At 41.2% G+C, this 23,134-nt stretch overlaps 1 protein-coding gene and 1 long non-coding RNA gene across 3 annotated transcripts in view; one reads left to right on the top strand and one right to left on the bottom strand.

The window, feature by feature from the left end:
- The first annotated feature begins 1,666 nt into the window (after nucleotides 1–1,666).
- On the top strand, nucleotides 1,667–5,806 carry LOC308394623. Of its 2 annotated transcripts, none has more exons than XR_013971259.1 (5): nucleotides 1,667–1,756; nucleotides 2,457–2,522; nucleotides 2,873–3,028; nucleotides 3,481–3,573; nucleotides 3,866–5,805. It is a non-coding gene; the product is annotated as an uncharacterized lncRNA (long non-coding RNA). The 2 variants fall into 2 exon arrangements; XR_013971260.1 differs by lacking the exon at nucleotides 1,667–1,756 and adding an exon at nucleotides 1,774–1,913 and having other exon boundaries at nucleotides 3,866–5,806.
- A 6,250-nt stretch (nucleotides 5,807–12,056) lies between these two features.
- LOC308394424 (uncharacterized protein) overlaps nucleotides 12,057–23,134 on the bottom strand; it is a 39,844-nt gene continuing 28,766 nt past the window's right edge. The window contains exon 2 of the transcript XR_013971210.1: nucleotides 12,057–12,174. The gene's annotated coding sequence lies outside the window, so the exon portion shown is untranslated. The remainder of the gene's footprint in view (nucleotides 12,175–23,134) is intronic.

Below are 23,134 nucleotides of genomic sequence, written 5' to 3' on the forward strand. Positions count from 1 at the left end.
TATTTACCTTAATTTCTCAGAGAACAAAAAACATAACTGTACCTGGCTCAGCTGGGCTACCTGGTCAGTTCTGCTGTGTGTGTAGTTCTGTAGCAGGTGGTGCTAGAAGAAGAAAGTGTGTACATTATTGAGCCCCGTGGGGAAATTGCTCTCTGCATTTAACCCATTCACTCAGTGAAGCAGTGGGCAGCCATTGGGCGCCCGGGGAGCAGTGTGTAGGGACGGTACCTTGCTCAGGGGTACCTCAGGGTAGCTGTTAAGGGGAATCGAACCCCCGACCTTCCGATCATGGGGCAACCACTCTACCTACTGAGCTATCCCTGCCCCCCAGTAACTGTGCTAAGGTCATGGTAGAGTCGATACTAGTCTGCCAAAAAAATCAGGTGGTTTCTTCTTGGTCTGCCTCTCCCACTTTCCTAATGGATTTTAAATAGTTTTGAGACATCATGTGACACAAAACAATCAGCCTGTGTGTGAGTACTGTCTCCTTTAAATCGTCAGTGTCATAACAGCTCTAATCTAAATATCATCGCTAATCTGTGTTTAACAGACTGACATAAAAATAACAGATATAGCTGGTAATACGTGATATTTAAACAAGGCCTCTTCTAGGGAACAGTCACAGCAATCTTACCATCATCAAGTTACTCCAGTTATTTAAGAGGCTTTGTTTAACATGTCACATGGCAGTATAATGTGACTGTGTTTTTGAAGTGTGGTTTCTTGGTTCCTTTGTTTATTGCCCCCAAATCCCCATTATCCTATCAGAGACTGCGAGTACATGGGGAAACTGCTCACCACGTTCAGTTAGGAAGAGTTAGGCCTTACATCTGGATCTGTGATACTATTAGCTTTGAGCATTTGTGAGGCTGTGCAACAACCAACACGTTTCATCCTGAAGCAGTTAAATCGGCCTTTGCAAATCACATGTAACTAAATCTCCTTATTTACCCCCATCTAGAATCTAGCTTACCACAAGTTATTATTACGATAACAGACAATAACCGCCTAAACTTCGATATATACAGCCAAACTGCCTGTAGTTCCTCTGTTCTTTCTATTTTGAGAATAAAAAGGCTTTACCTTTAACGTTACAATAAACACAAACTTTTCCCCTATTGTTGCCTCAAGTGTCATTAAAAGAGAGAAAAAGCAAGAGGGAGGTATGATTGATGGCTTTACCCCCACTGGTTTTGAGATTCATACTCTCTGTAACAGATCTAACCTATAACAGATGTGTGAGCTGTGTGTATCTGTGTGTGGATGTGTGTCTTCACAAATGAGAAAAAGAGAGAGACCAGCCTCTCTAGGCCTTTCTGTATTTCCACATCACCCGTTCAAGGATAGGTTTAGAACTTTACACAACTTTCTGTCTGATTTAAAAGAAAATTCAGGCAGACACACTCAAAAAAATGAATGAGGTGGATTGTTCAGTGTATATTAATTATTTATTTTCATTTTACTGAAAATATATGTTTTTGTTAAGTTAACATATGTTTTTCTAATCAAGTCTACGTAATTGTGTCTATTATTCAACGTACATAATACTAATGTGTTACTTGATCGCATAACATTTAAGTTAAGTCAATTAGGATCGATATACCTTGTATATCCACAAGGTGGCAGTAATGCAAAAACAGTTGTAATGAAACCGCGCAGAACAAGAAGGTTTCACGGCTTGTGCCTGATCATGCGCAAGACTTCAAATTTAACTGAAAAAGGCTGTTTTGGCGCCAAGCTACTGTTTCTTTGAGAGGTAAGACCACTTTTTTTCTTTGACTATGTTGTGTAGTATCTATATGTCCAGCATGGTTATATTTTGCGTTTGTCTTACAAGACATGTTATATCGTTTGCGTGCGCTTGTTTTACATTAGTTTTACTGGGTCCTGGACATGCTTATTTTGTGGACTGTGTAAGAAACATTTTTATTGTTTTTTGTTTTATTAAGGGATTAGCTACAGGGGTTCATGGGGTTATTCTTTCAAGGGGTTATTTTTCCATTTGCTTTCTTGGGATTCCTTTTCTGTAATCAGAGAGTCGGAAATATCGAATAGGATAGCAAGGATAGCATAAAGTGACATTTAAAATCCAAAAAGTCAAGGGCGAAAGCCACTGTGACACCATTGTTCTGCTCTATCAGTAATCTGTATTATGTAAAAATGGTCTGTAAATACAGCATGTTTCCTAGCGGAGTTATACATATCAATGTAGTTATAAATTACAGTTTGTGAAAGTACACACTTACTTTTTTTAATAAAATTATTCAAGACATATGAGTGGACAGACAATGGAGGTCGACAGACCTGGTGATAATTGCTTCTATAGAAAGTTAGCACATGGCAGTGTCAATCTCTTGCTTTTCTTCTGAGTAGTATTTTATTTAGTTGTAATTCAAACAATAATTTGCTTCTTGAAATTAAGTAATGAATTTCTTGTTTTACTTTATAAATCTCAGATCCTGCCTTTACCTGCTCCCTCCTATACTGATGTGGTGTATGTGGTATTGCTGAGCTTGTATGTGGTATGTGAACTGTTATACTTTTAAAAACAAAACTGTTTTATAAGTTAAGTTTTCTTTTGTGACCCATCCCATGCCCCTGTTATTTCTTCTCCACATCTGAACCATGGTAAAGGTTGCAGTTCAAGGGCCTGAGGCATGAAATTCTTTTCAGATCAGCTGTGATCAATATTTTTTGGAACTTGATAAATAACAATAAAAGCTGTAATGGCTCCATTAGCATTTTGTGTAAATGTTTGTGTTAAAATTATAGCTTTAATGAGGTCTTACTACATTAGTTTTAGTTTGTATATGTGTACATATAGTATGTATATTTACAGTACAGTATGTTGTGTTTGTTGACATATTTTCAGGTGGAAGCAGAATATGTGAGGATTACTACTGCTGCACATGTTCCAAGGCTTTTTACACAACTTGACCAATACACTGACCAGCTCATAAAAGTCTTCAAGAAAAAAGGAGGCGTTGCAGGGAAGAAAATTAGACAAACTTTGGCCCCAGCCACACAGGTGCGTTATTCTGTTGGTAGCAAAATATTATGGCTAATAAGATCATTTTCAAATTTAAACAGCTAGTGTATGGTAGCTGCACAGTGCACTTACATTTATATTAAGCAAGACAAAGTTTGGTACTCAAAACGTTGGAAAATTTAAATTACCTAAACATATGTAAAATCTGATCCCTTGATTTAGGTTAAACCAGAAGTGAATGTTTTTATGTTATGTTTTGAATGCAAAAAAGATGATGTATTAGTTTGTCTTTACCTCCATTATGGACATATATAATGTGGTGGAAACCCTGCCCAACAGGTTAACTATTCATGTCCATGTGATGATTAGTTGGTCTTGTGTACATGTCTATCTGTGCAGTGGATATGTCATTCATTTTGCATATAATGTGAGTTTCTGTCATCCTAAAGTATATCTGTTTTCTCTTCCTGTATCTCTGCCACTCTCTACAGAAGGAAAGTATTGAAAAGGGGAGGGAGTGTGTCCTCAGGGCACTACCTTTTTACCTGAATGAAGACCCAAGCATCCTCTTCAAAGAATAATTGGTTGGTAATTTTAGTTTAGTTTTTTATCTGTATTAAACCAAATTTTGAATAACTAATGTTGTTGCATGTTGTTGTTGTTGTTGTAATTTGCATGGAACCTGTTTAAATGTTTTGGGAAATCTTCTTGTATACCCAAACTATTTATATTTATCGTTGAATCTGTAGTCTGAAATAGTGGCACACTGGGGTGCATGTTCCTAATATTGTGTTTACGTCATTAAAGGGTAGCTTTGGCCCTTTTTCTTTCTTTTTTTAAAACTGGATGCCATTTTTCTATGTTTTTGTGTCTAAGCTACAGCTGTTCAGAGGGAGCTGGAACAAATTACCCTTGCTATCTTTACCATCGAAAGAGCTGATGCCAGCACTCCTCCAGCCGATGTGGGTATAACCATCTAGTGTGTCCTGCATGGCCTGGAAGACCTGGCCTCTGCATGTGCACTCTTAATGGGTGGGATATATGCACTGAATCTCAGTTAACCTCAAGACTGAAAGCTTTCTTTGAAGTACTTCAGAAGCTCTTCCTTCATCTGTATGTCAGCATACTCTTGACCAAGGTACAGTTGCTCAAGAATACACTGAATGAATAAGCCAACCTTTAATTTGGATGATGAATGTTCTGTCAGATGGACAGAAGTTTTTCGGAGGCTGAATGGGAATAAAATGGTAATTTGTAAATGACAGATAACGGGAAAATTACATTTAAGAGAAATTTAGAACATTTTGAAAAGTTTGTAAACTACTACAATTTGAGAGATTTTACTGTTGTGGGGGGCTAGTAAGAGACAATCAAAAGTATTGAGATTTAAAGGATTTAATTGAGAGATGATACTGCACCAGAAATGTTGAAGGGTGGTGTGTATATTAGCGTTCAAGGCATATTGTTATGAGGTGGAAATATGTTCATATTCAGTTTGTGTTACATTGTGTGCATTGTAAAGGTAATTGCAATACATACTAAAAATAAGGGTAAGTTAGGAGGTTGATCTGATATCCTCGTGTTGGTGTTGTTCCCAGATCATCATACTAAATGTTGTTCCAGGATCAACATTGCAAGTGACCAATCAGAATGTTGTGACGTCATACTTTTGCGACTTCGGGAAAAACCGGCGTAAAACAAAAAACTGTACTTAAGCTGCGTGAAACTGCCTCTGTCCGCCGATCAACTGACCCTAACCCTAACCGTAACCCTTTAATAAACAGTAAGCAGAATTGATATTGTCCTTGCAACATTGGAATTTCATAAATGCACGAATGGCTTGGCGCGCAAAAGAATAACGTCACAACAATGTGACAACATTTTCATGATGGTCTGGGAACAACACCAACACGAGGATATCAGATCATCCAAGTTGGGAATGCAGGATGAATGTATATTTTGTGGACTTTTAAAGACGAACAATTGTTTCCATGTTAAAATGTTTACATCTGAAGTTTTTTGCCCAAACACTAGTAAAATAAATGTTGACAGTGGCAAGTGTTAAATGGTTACTGCTGTGCTGTTGCAAAAAAACTGAACGCTGACAAGCTGTTTTATTGTTAGACCATAATGTTGGCATGTTTTGTTAAAGTTTTATTTGGGATGGTGATGTAATTTTCTTTGATTGCTAATATCAGTGGACTATTTATTATTATTATTATTATTATTATTATTATTATTATTATTATTGTTGTTGTTACATAAATTTTTTTTAAATTGTGGCTGTTGAGGTGGACACTTCACTTTGCATTGTTAAAGGAAAGCACTTCATTGGCATTGTGTTACTGGACTGACCCTAAGCAATCATTGCAAATAGCAACTTTGCTATCCATTTTAGACACTAAAAGAAAAAAACACTCACAGACCTTACTAGCATCACATGTGCATAACTCAAGTGTCATCTTATCAATGTGTTATGTGATCTTCAATGCGTTTTTTTTTTTTCTCTCTTCTATTTCTGGTAGATACAGACATTTAATTTAAAGTCTTGATGTTGCATCTGTCTACATACTGTTAATTACTAACCCTAATGAGCTGTTGTGTTTTATTTTGGACTGGGTTTACACAAATGCTCACTGAATGTGTTGGCAATAAAAGAAATTTTAAAAAATAAGTTGGATGTACTTAATTCATTTGTGTGGAACCTGTTGACAAAATAGATTTATGTAAAACTAATTAATAAAGCACAAGGTGGCTGAAAATATAATATTTGAATTAATCTAACTTAAATTTAACATTTTACTGCCACAAATAAGAAATGTGTTGAAGTAACTAATCTAAACTATCTAACCTGAAAATATATCATCTTTGTTCATACAACATAACTTGATTTAGTTAGTCTTAAATATGTCTTGTTAATCTTAAGTAGTTTTTTTAAATTAGATGAACTAAAGATTTTTGCTTTAAACTAACATAATTCAATTTCGTGGAACCTGTTGACAAAATAATTTTAATTAAAGTCAACGTTTCATTTTTTTGAGTGCATATGCATATGCTTCTTCGTCCTCGTAAGATTGCTTGTTTACTTGCTACCTCTGTAACAGTCCTGGCTCTGTGTGAAAAAGAAAGCAAATAGGCATTTTTCAGGAAGTGTCTGACTGTTTCCTTAAGTTTTGTTTAGAGTAACCAAACTATCACAAGAAAATGTAAGCCCCTTGGAAGCTAATGATTTGAACAAGAACAACGATTGATACCTTTTTATTAAAGGCGATATACTTAAATAAATCAAGCTGACACTACATGGTTGTTTTCATCATTTAAAAACAATGTGTCAGTCGAATTGAAAAAGCAAATAAACCTCGATATTAAGTACCAAATCAATAAATTTAGAAAAAGGGGTTCCAGATTGAGAATACTACAGCCAATGAGCTTGACTTTCTCTGGACGTGACGGGAAAAGACTGTATTATGTAACCCGTTGACATGATATTGAAGGTGTTACTCTCGTGCCTACGTTTTGTATTGACAATAAAGCTAAGTTTTCTGGTGTTGGGCATGCTGTTTTTGGGGACGCCACACTGCCCTCACAGTACTGTGAACCTGACACTGCCAAACCGGCCATAGGCACTTCGGTTTTGGGGATCAACCCGTGCGATGTTCTGTTAAACCCTGTTATTATGAGTGTGCAGGCTGAGGGGGAGGTTAGGGAGATAGAGGATAGAGAAGACGCTGCACACCCAGGACATGCGTCTTTCGCTAAGGAGGCTTCTTTTAAGACTGTTACGGCATCTGGAGCCTTTTCGAAGACTGTGTCTCAGCCCCTGCTATCCATTGACTATAAATCACGTGAGAAAACGTCTGATCTGACTAGTAATAAGACTGTATTCCCTTTGACTAGCACCCACCTTTTGGGGTCTTTTTTCCCTGTTCCCAAGCCGAATAATGAATGTTCTGCTTAATGTAACTAGCCCAGCGCAAGAAGGAACGTCTGGTGTTGATCGGGAAATTGTATGTTATGTTCCGGCGCTAATCGGGCCCCAGGTTCCTCACTCTGTTGATGATTTGACCAGAGTGAGTGCTTTGGGGTCCGACATCAGCAACCGCTCTTCTGCACCAGTCCGCCGGGGCTGGACGAGTATTAAGGGCCTGCCGGGTTTTCCTATGTCTGTGAATGGCATTGTGATTTCTGTTAATACTAAAGTGAAGGTCTGTTTATGTTGTGCTTTCCCCTTATCTAATGACAAGGCTGTATTTTGTGTTTCCAAGACTGTCGGGGGGGGGCGCCACGCTAATCATCACAAACCAGCTAGCCCTTTAACCGCACCCCTGGGCCAGGGCCTTTTGACTGCAGTTAATGAACTGGCCGATCTAAGGACAATTCAGCCGGATTGCTCAGAGCCAGTCCACTATGTTTTCTATGCCACGCCAAGTCCATGTGCATCCCACTCACTAGCTTTCTACAGCCGCCTAGTGTGTGGGGCTGAACCCCTCCTTAACTCAGTCTCGCCAACAGGGCTCTTAGACTCCAGTAAGTGTAGTTGTCTCCCATGTGACTGCCAAATTATTGTGTTCAAACCATCTGCACCTAGTCCTGGTTGTGTTATGTGGGTTCATGCATCGAGTCTTGGCCTTAAGAGTCATGCTTCCTGGGACAACATAACTGTCACTTGTGTCACTGAGCCACCTTGCTTCTGGTCTGAAATATTGTTTGAATCGTGCTCCAAGACAGAAGGAGTGTTTAGCTCCCCAAGAAGGGCAACTAAGGACAATTCGGACTGTGTTAAGGACTTAGAGACATCAAGGTCCTTGTCTGTCGTTGCTCCTCTGCTTACATCTGCCAAGGACAGTGTCCGGAGCTTCGTGCTCACTCCCAGGGTGGCTGTGGCGTTACCTGACCTCTCACCTGCGTCTGATCTCCAGGTAGAGGCAGTGGACACCCAGCCAGCACCTGAGCTAGCTCCCACCACCAGGGTCAGGGCAGCCGGAGGTCAGCCATATCCTGCGTTTACACCCCAGGCGGGAATGGCTGCCGTCCGGTTTGTTCCTACACCCAGGTGGGTTCCCAAAGTTATGCCAGTCAGTACACAGCTGAGCTCCGCACCCAGCCTCGGCGCTCAGGTGGGAGCGGTTGTCGCTCGTCGCTCTGCAGGCGCCTGCACCGGCTCATGTTTCCATTGGAGGCTCAAGAGAGTCATCGCCACCACGACAGCCTCCTGCTCTGCTCCCTGTCCAGGTGGCAGCCCTGCTCCCGGTCCAGCCAGGGGCCTCCTTAACTGTTCACCCTGCGCCTGCTGCTGGATGCCCGGGTGTGCCTATCCGGCATCCTGCAGCATCCACACCACTTCACGTCATGCCAGCTGGAGGGCCCGAGGAGCCCCTCCGGCCTCATGTCTCGTCAGCTGGAGGGTCCGAGGGGCCCGTTCAGCCTCATGTCTCCGCTGGAGGGTCCGAGGGGCCCGTTCAGCCTCATGTCTCAGCTGGAGGGCCCGAGGGGCCCGTCCAGCAACCTGCCACGTCTGCTGGAGGGCCCGAGGAGCCCGTCCAGCACCATGCCACGTCTGCTGGGGGGCCCGAGGAGCCCGTCCAGCACCATGCCACGTCGGCTGGGGGGCCCGAGCCGCCCATCCAGCCACCTTCTGCGTCGTCTGCTGCAGCCTCAGAGTCGTCGTCTGCTGCAGCCTCAGAGTCGTCGTCTTCGTCTGGTCCGGCCTCATCGGAGTCGTCAGCCTCGTCTGGTCCGGCCTCATCGGAGTCTTCAGCCTCGTCTGGTCCTGTGTCCACCGGGCCTCGGCCAGTGCGCCTGACACTGCTCCGTCGCCGCTGCCTTCCGCGCGGCCGGCCCCCTGAACTGCTCCGTCGTCTCCTTCGCCGCCGCCGCTGCCTTCTGCGTGGCCGGCCTCCTGAACTGCTCCGTCGCCTTCGTCGCCGCCGCTGCCTTCTGCGCGGCCGGCCTCCGGACCGGCTCTGTCACCTGTGCCGCCCGCCTGGTCGGCCCCCCGACCATGTGACCCGTGTACTCTTGTGCCTGTGGGCTCTGGGTCGGCCCCCTGAACTTTGTTTGGACTTTGGTCTTGTGCTCCTGTGTGTTCTGTTGTTCGTTTTGTTTCCTGTTCTGGTCCCTCCGTCCTGGTCCCCCGCCTCCCGCCCTGGGTGGGGTTTTTTCTGTTTTTGTTTGGTTTCTCGGTTTTGGGCTGTCGGGAGCCAGCCCTTGAGGGGGGGGTATTGTCATGGTCCTGGGTCGTGCGACCCAGTGTTTTGTGTTTTAGCCTATTTTGATGTTTATTCTTTGTTTAGGGTCACTAAGGCAGTCCAGCCATTTGTACATATTACCCGTGTATTAAGTCTCCCTTGCCCTTCGTGTGTTTATGTCTGCGTGTCTTATATTGTCAAGTCCATGCTGTCGGTTATGTCATCTCCCCTGTACTACGTCTCCCCGGTTCATGTGTCTTGTCTAATCTCCATGTTTCCTGTTTTACTTTGAAAGTCTGTATTCACGGTCAGTGTATTCAGTTTCACTCCTTCTGTCCTGTCGTTAAGTTCATGTGTGTCAGCTGTGTTCCCATGTGTGGCCACTTCCCCTGATCATCCCTCATGTGTATTTAGTCTCTGTGTTTCATACAGTCTGTCTCGCGTCGTCTGTGTTACCACCTCCTGTGTTCTGTACCTCCAGCCATAGTCTTTCCTTAGTTTTGTCCAGTTTAGGTTTTCTGTTGAGTACTACACGTATGCTGCCCTCATTCTGTTTTTGTTCTTTTCATCAGCCATAATAAAAGGCTCGTTTTGTTGGAATCCACTCCTGCATCCTCGTTTGTGTTCGCACCTGGGTCCACCACACACCTTTCCGCACGGTCTGCCTCCGCAGACCGTGACAAGTGTCTGCTGAGGTCTTTGCTATTGAGGCTTGCAGAGACATTTTGACAAAATCTAAAGAGTTATTTAAGGCCTCCATAAAACTAACTAACTAATCCCTATCCCAATATAACAAAATCCAAAAAGGTGTTCCATATTTCAAATGAAAATTTTGGCCTTAGACCAGAAACTTGGCTTGTTATCAAAAGAAGTGTTAGAGAAGCCCAAAACTTTATCAATGGATCTGCAGGTTTAGTTAGTTGTTGGTGTCAGGGTACATGCGTCTACAATGAAAAAGCAATTGGCTGAATCTCAAAGGCATACCAAAAAAAATATCTTATCCTAAAAGAACATTAGAGTGACAACAAAGTTTGGCAATGGACATGAACTTCAAGAGCTCTTGGAATAATGTGCCCCAGACAGATGAATCAAAGACAGAGTTGTATGGCCACAGTTTTGTACAAATCAAAGAGAGTTTTTTAGGGGAAAAATCCCATACCAACAGCAAAGTATTGTAGAAGAAATGTTATAGTTTGGGGTTGCTTCACTGCCGGAGGGATGGGGCAGCTTGTAGTCATTAATCCAACCACGATTGTTGCATCATATCAAAGAGTTCTCGAAGGTAATGTTGAAGCTGAAATTGAAGTATCTAACTAGATTGTGCAAACAAAGGGATTGCTCAAAAAGAGCATTACATCAAGCTGAACTGTTGCAGGTGTATTTTAAACAGGCATTACATGCAATAAAACTCTCAAACACATCACATTTGAATGCACTCCACATGAAAGAGTGGTTTGAAATCAAGCCAATGATACATACTGGTGGACAACTATGGAAGTTTCAAAGAGGCGCAAATGTTTCCAAATATGTCAAAAACTTCGCATTTACATAAAGATTTTCAAAGTTATATTTTTGGACAGTTTATTTTTACTGTGTTTTATTCTGTTGGCCATTCGCGTAGCCGAGATCCATGTTTAGATGATGAAAAAGTGGGTTTGTTGTTTGATAAACACTTCCTGTAAACACAACAGTATCCCATTGGAGAGAAATATGTTGTAATGAGCATGTGGCACATGTGGATTGTAATAATTTCCAGGTTAATATCTGCCAACAATCAAGCCATTTCCACTGCAATGCATTTAACTATTTAAGTAGCTAGGACAGAATTATTCCTAGCATGTTATCTCATCTATTATCACAGGTTTCCAGGTGGATCACGGCAGATAATCAAAACATCCCTTGATAAACCACAGTGGATTTCTGGTAGATTATTCTGAAGGAAAGACAAAGTGGATACCAAACATCCTTATGATTCTAATATCAGCAAATAAGTAGGGAGACAAGGAAACGGCTATTTTGAGAGCAGCTCAAAGAACCTTGTTGTGTGTGTGTGTGTTAAAATAAGATTGTTTATGTATGAGACCGTTCCATAGGTGTGTCCATTATGCCACCGGTGACCCTCACATTCCCTCCTGTGCAACATCATGTCACTTCCCTTCTTTGTTTCCCCACTCAAGAGGACCTTTCTAAAAATGTCTTTTTGTTTAAAGAATCTCAACAGCCCTCCTTCCTCCTTCGCTTGGCAGTTTTGCGTGTATGTGCTTGTGCTTCTACATTCACTGTACCACATATAGTTGGTCCCAAAAACAGGAACTGTTGAGATGCAGATGAGGATGCTGAAGGGTGTGTATCTTCCTCTTGGGTTTCTACTTATGTACAGTTAAGGATCTACATTCAAGATTTAGACACCAGGGACCTGAATATCCCTACAGCCTTTATTTAGAATGGCATTCATGCTTTAAACATTTTGTACCTCGCACCTCAGATGATTCATCTTTACACAGGGTAACCTCTGGTCCTGACCACAGCATTGGACTCCAAGTGTCTCTTGAGACCTTTTAGCAACTGTTCATTTAATTTGGATAGATATGATGTAATGGTCTCTTTGGGATCCCCATGCCTATGTTGAGGTGTTGCAGCAACAGCAGAGTAAAGCTGTATTAAATTGCCGTGGGATTTCATCAGTTAAGGCTGGTCACATTTGAAGAGACTGAGCCCTCTCATAAGTACTGAAAATACACAAAAACACACTCATTTATTTGAAGTCAGAGAGAGGAACACATGTGTTTCTCTTCAGTGGAAAGTGGCACTTGTCCAGGTAAATTTGTCACTTCCAGTCTTCCAACACCAAAGCATCCCTCTTTGTAGTAGTACAACAATAAGAATCTGTAGTGGTTAGGATGCACCAGGCTGGCGGCGCTGATAAGCGGACCTCAGGGGACCGGTCTGGCATGGATGAAGCAATTCCGTCTCCTACCCTCCCCAGAGGGACTGCAGCTTCACAGGGAAGAGGACATGAAGATTATAAGAACCCATTGAATATGGATCTTATGAATTTGTATGTATGTGCATATTATAGCTTGTTATGCTTTGATTAGGATTAATTGTCTTTTAGCAATTCATTTGAGTCCGTCTTTAAATGCCACTGTTTACCGGGCTGTGATTTTCTGAATTCTGCAGAACTTTTCAAGCATCTTTAACTTTTTACTCTACATGACCTGCTCAGCAACCAGTAGGCAAATAGAGCTAGCTAAACATGCATGGCCCTGAGGGGCCAAACGGACTGCAACTTAAGAAAACACCAGCAATTAAAAAAAGCGCTGCAAAAGCACACAAAACACAACGGAAATAGGAAAAACGACAATGGAAATTGTATGAATCATGATAAAACACACCTACCATGTTTTGGGTTCCTGCAACTGGTCCGTCGGGTTATTGTCTCCTATTTCTGTTTTGTTTTTTCTTATTTCCGTTGTGTTTTGTGTGCTTTTGCAGTATTTTCTTATTTCTGCTGTTTTCTTAAGTTGCAGTCCGTTTGGCCTCTCAGGGCCACCGTAGGAATACAGCTCTTTTCACTTCCCACAATTCATGCGCCCATCAAACATAGCTTTCCAGGGTAAAGGTTCTCTGCTAAATTTGTTGCACCAAAATGTCTTTTTCACTCCTTATAATACAAATACTACTCGTCTGATCTATTTTGAGAAGATCCAAATCTCCTGTAGCAAGCAATTTTCCAATGTCTGGAAGTAGAGACCAGAGGATGTGCAATAGTCTCCTTCTCAGACCACTTAAATTACAAAATGCTGATAGGTTTTCATGGATTTCTTTTTTGTCCAATGATGCTAAAGACATGTTGCTTACCCCAGCTATCTATGCTGAGTGATGTTTTAAGACACAGGATACAGTTTTCATTGTCAGTGTCACCTTGTTGACCCAACCATCCAGCAGGGCCTCCATGTTAAGATGTTTTACAGCACCATAATGTTATGCTGCTTCCGCCTTTGCCTCAAAAAGAGAAAAGTCACGATTGATTTATATTTATGGTTGCATTTTGCTGTTGATTGTCCTACACTTGGAAATACTCTGTACTGTTTGCTGGAAAATCATTCATTCAACTCAAACGAACACTTCATCTTTGTAGATTTGTATTTTCTTAGAAGTTGGAAGTATATGCAGAATATGTTGACAATGAAAAACGTACATGTATTTTTCTGCCTTTAAAATGACAACATTCAAGTATTCAGTACTTAAAGATACTGTAACTTCTGTTTCTTGATCGCCTCTATCCTTTGTCCCTTCCTCTTACCACTTCAAGTCATTTCAAAACATCTTGCTTTCTACCCACTCTAAGTTGACCTCCCACTCAGCTTATTAAAGGACATCACAGTCCACTGCTCGAGTTGCAGGCTTGTGAGTTTGTTTTCCGGTATCACAGATCTGCTCTGTCAAAGAGAACGGTAGGAGCCAGGGAGGCACCACATTTTGCTCTTAATACGGATGTCTGCTTCAAAACCGAGTGACAGTCCCACAACCAACTATCATATTGAATACAGAATGAGAATACCATATGGTCTGCTACCAGGGATGAGAGGAAATGAGGAGGGACACAGACAGTAGGGAAACAGACAGAGGTAAAATGAAAATTAAGGGAAGTGAAAGGCGGACTGAAAGGAGAACACTTTTGCTGTGTGGAGTCTTTTTGAGTTGAACCAGCAGAAGTCTGCTTTGAAGAGAGCCCTCAGGGGCTTTGAGTGCAGATAAAGGGAAAGGAGAGAAGAGGAAATAAGTGTGTTTATTCTGTGTGTGTTTGTTGTTTGAAGATCAGTTCAGAAAGCCAATTTGACACATCATTGAGGCTGTGCTTCACTTGGCATTTGAAACAATACCGAATCTCACGGTTTGGGCCCTAAAGGACCCCAGCCAGCGAACTGACCTCTTGATCAAACCATTTACTACCACCCACTGCACTCAGATCAGTTACTTGAGACCCCCACTAGGCCTCTTCTAGCCAGATAGGAGTGTTTCATTCCCTGGCAATCTGCTGTTTTACTTGTCAGTCCAAACTAAACACATTTCAAAAAGCAAGGCCAGCACACAGGCATTGTCACACACCTCACATACACACAGTTTTTGTTTGCCTGGCTGTGGATCAGAGCACATCAGTACTTCAGCACTAATACAAGCCTTTGGAGAAAATAACATCCTGTGGCAGCACTGACTCCAGCCCCTCCATCCACAGCAGTATGATAACTCCAGGCAAGAACCCAGATATACACAAAAACACACACAACCTATTTGCACATAAACACAGCCACACATAAAGCTAGCAATTGGCTACCATACACCTCAACTCTCATAAATACAGAGGGCCCCTGGGCTTTGATCCTTCCTGGCCAACGAAAGACTGACTAATGACTTAACAACAGAAACATGCGTTAACAGCTTTTTCTGACTCTTCTAATGTTTGCCAGGTTCTGGTAGTCATTGTGCTTCAGAGGGCGAAACACAACCAGGAGACTCCAGCAACATGTAGCATACTCTTAGTTCAGTATTTCACCTGAGTGTCTTAGTATAGCACCCTCTACTCTTATTACACACTTTCAGGCAGTGGGGCTGATAGAAAATTGTTTGAAAGCTCTGCTGTCATTGTTTTAAAATCTGTTATGAGACTGAGACTTGGAAGGAGGATTTGCCAGATCACAGATTGTGGTTCATGTCTAGGGATAAGGAAAATAGTGTCAGGTTTGGCAGACAAGTCGTTACTTGAAAATAATCTTTGCGGAAAAAGGAAGAAACTAAGTCATCTTATGGGATCTGTTCATCCAGATCTTTTACTCTCTGTGGTATTTCAACCCAGGTGCTGAGTCGAAATGACCACTATTTTTCAATATTAGTAATTTATTTTTTTATACAGTGCTAATAATAATGAAAAACTGCATTTGGACTAATTCATGTGATTATATTGCTTGTGCTCTCTGTAGCACCTCTGCTCTACTCTCTTCACTTGTACTCTTTTATCACTCTGTTCTTGGCATGATCGAACAAGTCGTTAACCTTATCTCACAGCTCTCTGGTGGTTTTACAGCTCTGTGCTCTCTCTTCCAGTACTGTTCTGTTGAAATCTCTGCAGATTAATGTTATACTATTTATTGTCTCTCTATGATTTCATTTTCTTTCTTTGCTGTCCCCTCCCCAATCAGACTCCCTAAGTACAATTCTGTCAGAGGTTTCCTTTTGTTCCTTTTGGTGTCACCAAGTGCTGGCTTATAGAGATTCATTGGCTTTATCTGTTTATTACTGTAATGTCTTTTTATTACACTGTCATTAATTATTGATTTCAACTGGATTTAATTAGTTTGCCAACACCAGCGTATCATTAATCCTGTCAAGTAAGATCTATATTCATAGCTCTAGAAAGCAGCTGGAATCTTCTATTTTAGAAGCACCTCCATCAAATGCCTCATATTTGTAGTTTTTTAGTGTGTGTGTGTGTGTGTGTGTGTGTGTGTGTGTTGGGGTGGAGTGGGGTGGGACAGGACAGTTCTTCTTGTTGTTTTGGGTGGAGGGGGGGAAGCTGTGACTCTGGGGTCAGGAGTCTGACGTCACTGCCTTGCTGGTGTTTGACAGACAGGATTTCCTATCAGCAGGTTGTTTACCTGGTGCCCCGTGTGTCAAAGAGGGCAAGACCAGCACCTGAACCCTGGAAATTATAACCCTGTGCAAGGCATCTGGCCTTTTTTGTGTGTACATCCAGAACCACTGAAATACTGGTGAAAGAGTTTAAACACAGTTTGCTATCTGTTACTTTAATTTTCTTAATGCTGGTAAAATATGTTCTTTTTTTTCACTCTTTAGTGAGTTGGGAAAAACAGAGAAGAGAAAAGTAGAAGTCTCCCCTCCTCTTTTCAAGCTTTGCACCCCTACCTCAGCCCTTTGGTACCAGCAGCAGTTCAGCGCTGTCACTCAACATAGGCAGGAGTCCTCCATGCACACAAACACCACCATGCTTCCCCTCAGCGCTCACATTGCATACACCTGGTTTAAATTTGTGGGGTCAGAGGTGAGGCATAGATGGATCATTATCATAGGTCAGACATGAGGCAGGCAAAGAGAGTGGAGAGGCAGCTACATAACAGAAACACATACAGTGGATCTTACAGAAGTTATTCCAGGCTCTAGGGCCACTATTTTGATTGATCCTACTCAATTAGCCAGCATGTATATATATTACTCATCCTTTCCTATCATCAACTGATAAGACATCTCCCACTGAGGGCATTAGAGTATTGATTCGTGGAAATGTTGCAACAGTACGTATCACGACGTCACCTCCCTGGTGACTAAACTTTTGGCAATGAGTGTTTAATCCTGGAGTGGGCAAATGTGAGGGACCAAGCAGCAAAGGCATAGAGGACACAGGAAAAATGTTTTTAAAATGGGCTTTTTAAAAATTTTAACCCCCCAAAAAGTTTAAAAAGATAAAGTCCAAAATATAATTAGCGGGCCGATAAAAGAGGTCAACTAAATATAACTCTGTGAACTTCCAGAAACTTAACCAAACAAAGAAGACACAACTTAACTCACAAACTGACCTAAAAAATAAAGACACAGGAGGGTAACTTTTATTGGCCAAACCATTTACACACAATAGGGGGAAACAAAACCAAAACAAATACTAACTAAGCACAAAATAACATAACTAAACCTAAAACACTGACAAGCACTTGGTTGGTCTGCTGCTGAGCAGGCATTGTGTTTTCAAAGTCCTCAGCCCTTGGCCACACCTTCTGCCCAGACAGGAAACAGCCACCTCCCCAAACCAGGTAACTCAAAGAAACAGAAACATAATTAATATAACAAATTTTTTTTTTTTTAAAAACCACACAATACTATTATGTGCGTGCTTCATAGTATCACAGTTAGGTTTAAGTGAAGACATATTACTGAAATAACTGCAAACGAAACTAATGAGGTGAATGTATGGACTGATTTTACCCATGTGTGGCTGATGCCATCACAGCAACAATGCCCCCCCCCTCCTGTAATTTCCAATGGTAATTCACAAATGCAGGCAACCACATGGACTACCTGATAATATCACTAAACAAACATGACTGGAAAAAGGGAATAAGAATTATTTCACAACTTAAAAGGTTTTGTTTTTGATTTAACCATATACTGGCTAAAAAAATAACATACATGGTATCATGTGCCTTTGTTGGAAAAGTTTGGATGAGTTTTTTTTCCATGCAACAATAACTGAGGGATGTTCCTGGTTATCTAGATCTCATTGTGTGGATTAGTTCTTGTCAGAATGATCTCATAAAGAAAGCACTATTTCTGTATTTATTAGCTTACATAACTTGTGTAACCTTTCCAAGAGCACATGTGTGTTATTTATTTTGTCTTTTGTCTCTATTACAAATGTAATTCAACCCTACTCAGCAGGTTTATGGAGACTCAATCCCAAGGTCACTTCAATCCATCAGTTCTTGTGTAAGAGCTAATGACAGCACCACAGCACTAGATCACTAACTTGGCTTATTCAGAAGGTTGTCATTGGAGTTCAGAAATGTTTCAAGATCCTATAATAATAATGATGAATGTGTTTGTATTGATGCAATGAAGCCACACAAACTTAGGGCACATGTGGCCGTCTTACCTGCAGATTTATCTGCATATAATCTAGACCTCCCGTCATTTCACTCATAGCCTAATGTAGCTATAACTTTTTAAAAGTGAAGTTTAAACTACACCCATTTTTTAAAGAGATTTAGGAGGTTAGAAATGAGCCAGATGATGGAGCTTATTCACTTGTCAACCTTTTGTGTTGTCTGCACAGACTCAGTGCTGTAAAAAAAGAAAAGTATTTGCCTTCTTCCTGATTTCTGGAAGAAATTTGTCACACTTACGTGTTTCAGACCATCAATAAAATTTCAAGAATTAGACAAACATAACCTGAGAAAAATACAAAATGCAGTTTTCAAGTAATAGTTTGATTTATTAAGGGATAAAACCTTTCCAAACCTACATGGCCTTATGTGAAAAAGTAACTGCCCCCTAACTGGTTGTGGAATGAAATAAAATGTAAATGTTTCTGATAAGCAGTGCTGGTCAAGTTACTTGAAAAAAGTAATCAGTAACTAATTACTGATTACCTCGCCCAAAAAGTAATCCTGTTACTTTACTGATGACTTATTTTCAAAAGTAATTAATTACTTAGTTACTTTTTAAAAACATGATTTACAACCTGAATAGGTAATAAAGCAATAGATCTTTCAGCCCAATTCTACTTTTTCTACATAATCCATCATACAAAATGTAATCAAATGGAAAAGTCTTTTTAAAACTTGTTTTATTAGTTTTAATCTTTTAACTTTATGCATCAAGCAAAAATTTAATTATATGCAACATTCTCTGACTGGAAGAAATTTGTTTAACATTTAAACCTATTTTCTGCACATTCCAGCACATAAAATAAAATAGTTTTTTGTGTTTACACTCACCCTTTCAAATAAATGCAAGTGAAACACAGCAGAAAATAAATAAAATCAAAGACTAGCAGTCCTGTTGCTCTATTTTCACCTGTATAGCAGGAGTGGGGCAGGTGGATGTTTGCCCTGGTGCAGATGTGCCGCAGCGGTCAGTGGAAGAATCCGCGAGTTTCTCGGTGAATTTCACATTCCCGTGGCAGCGTACTTGGTGCTTGCTTGGAAGTTTAGGGGGGGTGGGTTTTTCGCTGTAAAAAGAAGTTTTCTTCCCACGCAGTGAACAGAGGACGCTAATGTTTTTGTCACTTTTTACGGAATCAAACTCAAAGTAAGGTCAGTACTTCCATGCTTTAAATGCTGCACGGCCATAAGCTCTCCAGCACTCGATATATTATCCATTGTTGATCTTCACACGGCTGTTGCCACAAACATCGCACTCGCTTACGTCATTGTCATGAGACACTCTCGCAAAAAAAAAAAAAAAAAAAAAAAAAAATCAAAAATCATAGTTTTAGTAACGCAGCACGCTTATGGAATAGTAATCCCTTACTTTACTCGTTACTTGAAAAAGTAATCAGATTACAGTTACAAGTAACTGTACTGTTACTGCCCATCTCTGCAGATAAGTGACAATGAGTCTTTCACATTCCTTGCTGATTTGTTTTTCTCAGGCACACAGGATGGTTTTTTAGCATGAACGGCCAGTTGAAGGTCATGCCAAAGCATCTCAATCAGGTTTAAGTCTGGACTTTATAGGCCACTTCAAAACCTGAGAGCAGGAACTGATGGCCGGGCATTTTCTTTCAGGATTTTCTGGTAGACAGCAGAATTAATGGTTCCATCAATTATAGCAGTTCTCCAAGTCATGAAAGTTCAGTATAGCACAGTATCACCACAAGATTTGACTGTCGGTATGATGTTCTTTTTAATGAAATGCCAGGTTAGTTCAATGCGAGATGGAAAAGGACACAAACCTTTAAGAAAGGTCAACTTTTGTCTCATCTTGTCATGGCTACTGAACGGACTCACGCGCAGACAGTTCTTTCTAAGAGAACAAAAGGAGATTTATTTACAACAAGGATCACCTCAGTGCTATATATATGCACAGTGAGTTGGGAGGGAGGTCCAGGGCTCCAGGGAGAGAAGGAGGGGGGGAAATCCACACACACGCTTCCTCTTCCCCACAGTCACCGCCACAGCTCCTCCGCACACACGCACTCCTCTTCAGCCTCACTCGCTCCAAAACTCCACACACGCTGCCACACCCGGGCAGGTCCCGTGATTTGGTCCAGAAGAGGGATATCTACGCACAGAAGTTAACGTTAGTTCCACAGCAAAATACATACAGTGGATTCTTTTGAAAATGCCAAGAGCACGAACTCAGGAGGTTCAACGTTCCAGCGGTGAGCTGCTCTGTGCCACTGCCTTAAATAGCAGCTGGGGAAATCAGCCAGATCAGCAGCAGGTGGACACAATCACACAGGTGCGTGGGCCAAGAGCGAGAGCCCGTAACGAGCTCCATCCAGGCAGAGAGGAGGAGGAGAGACAAAGAAAACAAAAACGAACAACAACAACAACAAAACCTGTAGCCAGCGTGAGCCAACCAGAGAGACACGGGGACCGTGACACATCTGTCTAAAAGTCTTTAAGTTCATCAAAATATTTATTAATAAATGTCAGACGAGCCTTTATGTTCTTTTTGGTCGGCAGTGGTTTTCACATTGGAGCTCTCCCATGGAGGCCATTTTTTCCCAGTTTCTTTCTTATTGTTGAATCACGAGCACTGATCTTAACTGAGCTAAGTGAGGGATTCCTGATTGCTGTTCCTGATTTTATCCATTTGTGGATAATGGCTCTCAGTGTGGTTCAGTGGACTCCCAAAGGCTTAGAAATGGCTTTGTAACTATTTCCAGACTGACAGATGTCATCGAATTCATTTCTCATCTGTTCTTGAGTTTCTTTAGATCGTGGCATGATGTGGTGCTTTTTGAGATCTTTTAGCCTGCTTCACTTTTTCAGTCAGGTTTTATTTAAGTGATTTCCTTATTTCAGCAGGTCTGACATTAATCAGGCTTGAGCAAAAGTGAACTCAGCTTTCCAAAAAAACGTCTTAAATCACAGTTAATTTATGATTTAACAAGGTATCCATCCATTCGCCTCCGCTTATCCTCTTCAGGGTTGCGGGGGACGCCAGAGCCTGTCCAGGCTACACCCTGGACAGGTCGCCAGTCTGTTGCAGGGCTAACACATAGACAGAGACAACCATTTACGCTCACATTCACTCTCGCATTCACACCTATGGGCAATTTGGTGTTTCCAATTAACCTATCCCCACTGACTGCATGTCTCTGGACTGTGGGAGGAAGCCGGAGTATCCGGAGAGAACCCACACAAACACGGGGAGAACATGCAAACTCTACACAGAAAGACCCTGGCCTGATGGTGGAATTGAACTCTTGCTGTGAGGCAAGACTTGCATAATGTTTTTCCCCCTAATAAATGAAATTATTTAAAAACTGCATTTTGTATTGACTCATTACTTAAAAATACCCACACTGTGTGAATGTGACAGATGAGATATATTAGACAGAAAAACAACCCCCCATTTAGCTATCCTGACACAGTGATCAGGTTACCTCTGACCTCCAGCTGGATCGTGTGTCCGGTCCAAATTATCCTGACCTCATCTTAACCTCATCCTGGGGTTTCTGTTCGGCCCTCATCGGGACCTCTGACCTCCCTGTGGTACAGTATCTTATCTCATGTTTGGAAGCCCTTTTCATTTATCTGTTACAGTCCTTATTACATGATACAGTTATGCTGCAGAGACCATGATGGAGGAATAATGGTGTATAATTACACTGTGTGCCCAGTGAACAGATTATCTCATAGGAGATGAGTATATAGCAAGTTAATACCAGCTTTCTATGACAACAAGAGTTCAACACCAACAGGCACATACCCATATCTCCTATGACAAATTTACAAACAAAATGTATATTTTTCCCTCTTCACACTCTCACCTCTGATCTGTATAATCATCTGTTCATATAAAAGGCGTGAGTTTAATATAACTTTGGTATAGTTTACAAAACTTTAGTAAATCAACAGAATGGGAGAAAAGGACTAATAAAAAGTGGAACAATGGATAGTGAAGAATGTGAGGAGGGAGATGAACATTTAGGGAAAATAAGGAGGAGGAGTAGAATTGGCATCATGACAGGACGCAGGTGTGTTTACACTATGAGGCAGTGTTTCTGTGAGATTAGCACACTTTGGCAAAGTATATCACCAACAAAGCCTCAATAGCACTCACAGTTCTGACCCCTAACTGGCTGACACCTCCACTGGGACCACACTGCTGGGAAGCCCAAGACAACTGGCTACCCCCCATGTGTGTATGTGTGTGTGTGTGCTGACATGAAGATAGGGAGAAAAGACTATAAAACAACATATGAAATCATGTTGACTCCCTAGCTGACAAGTATTTTATCACATACAGCCTGAGGCCTGTTACACTCTGGCTCTTGAGAGGGAGCCCGCAAAGAAGGTAACACTTAGTTTGCTTTGCTCATTAATGCGACATAAGAATAGGGCCATTAGATTTAATCACCTCAACATGTGGAGTGGAAGATAAGGTGGGTGCACCAGCATCTGACTGTCATTTTGAACACATATGTAGGATGGTGTTTAGTCATGTTTCTCGCCATGTGGCATTATTGTGTTAAAACTTCAGGACATCATTACAAAGGGTATCATCTGACTATGGTTATGAAGCACACGTTCTGTAAAGCATGCCAGCGTTGTGATGAAAGCATCACTACATCAACAAGAGCAGCCAAAGACTACATACCCCCACCAAGGCTGAAAAATCCCCTTTCCACCAGTCTCCAGATCAAAAGTCTGGCGCCACATTTGTTTGGGACATTGTCTTGAAAAAAATCAACATCGTATGTTTTTTGATATGAGCATATGAAAAACTGGACATTTTGCCTGTTATTTAATCTGATATTAATTTTAATCAACCAGAAAAGTACAGAAGTAACTGTCTATGGTTTTTGAGTAGTCCTGCTAAGAGCTAACCCAATATCTAAGCTTTCTTAGAGGAAATTAGGAAAAATAAGCTGTTAATTTCTGAATCCAATAATAAATAAATCATAAAAACATATCATCAAACTAAGATAACTCAAGTAAATATGAAATGCCATTTTTAAAAAGATCATTTCATTCATTACGGAGAAAAAATATATCCAAACCTACCTAGTTCACTTTCACCAGCCACACCCAGGCCTGATTACTGCCAGACCTGTTGAATCAAGAAATCACTTAAATAGAAACTGACTGACAAAGTGAAGTAAGCTAAAATATCTCAAAAGGCACAACAGCATGCCACGATCTAAAGAAACTCAAGATGCCACTGACATCTACGAGTCTGGAAAGGGCTAGTTCTAACCCTTTGGGACTCC

This window comes from Rhamphochromis sp. 'chilingali' (assembly GCF_963969265.1).
Source record: "Rhamphochromis sp. 'chilingali' genome assembly, chromosome: 3".
Classification (NCBI taxonomy): Eukaryota; Metazoa; Chordata; class Actinopteri; order Cichliformes; family Cichlidae; genus Rhamphochromis; species Rhamphochromis sp. 'chilingali'.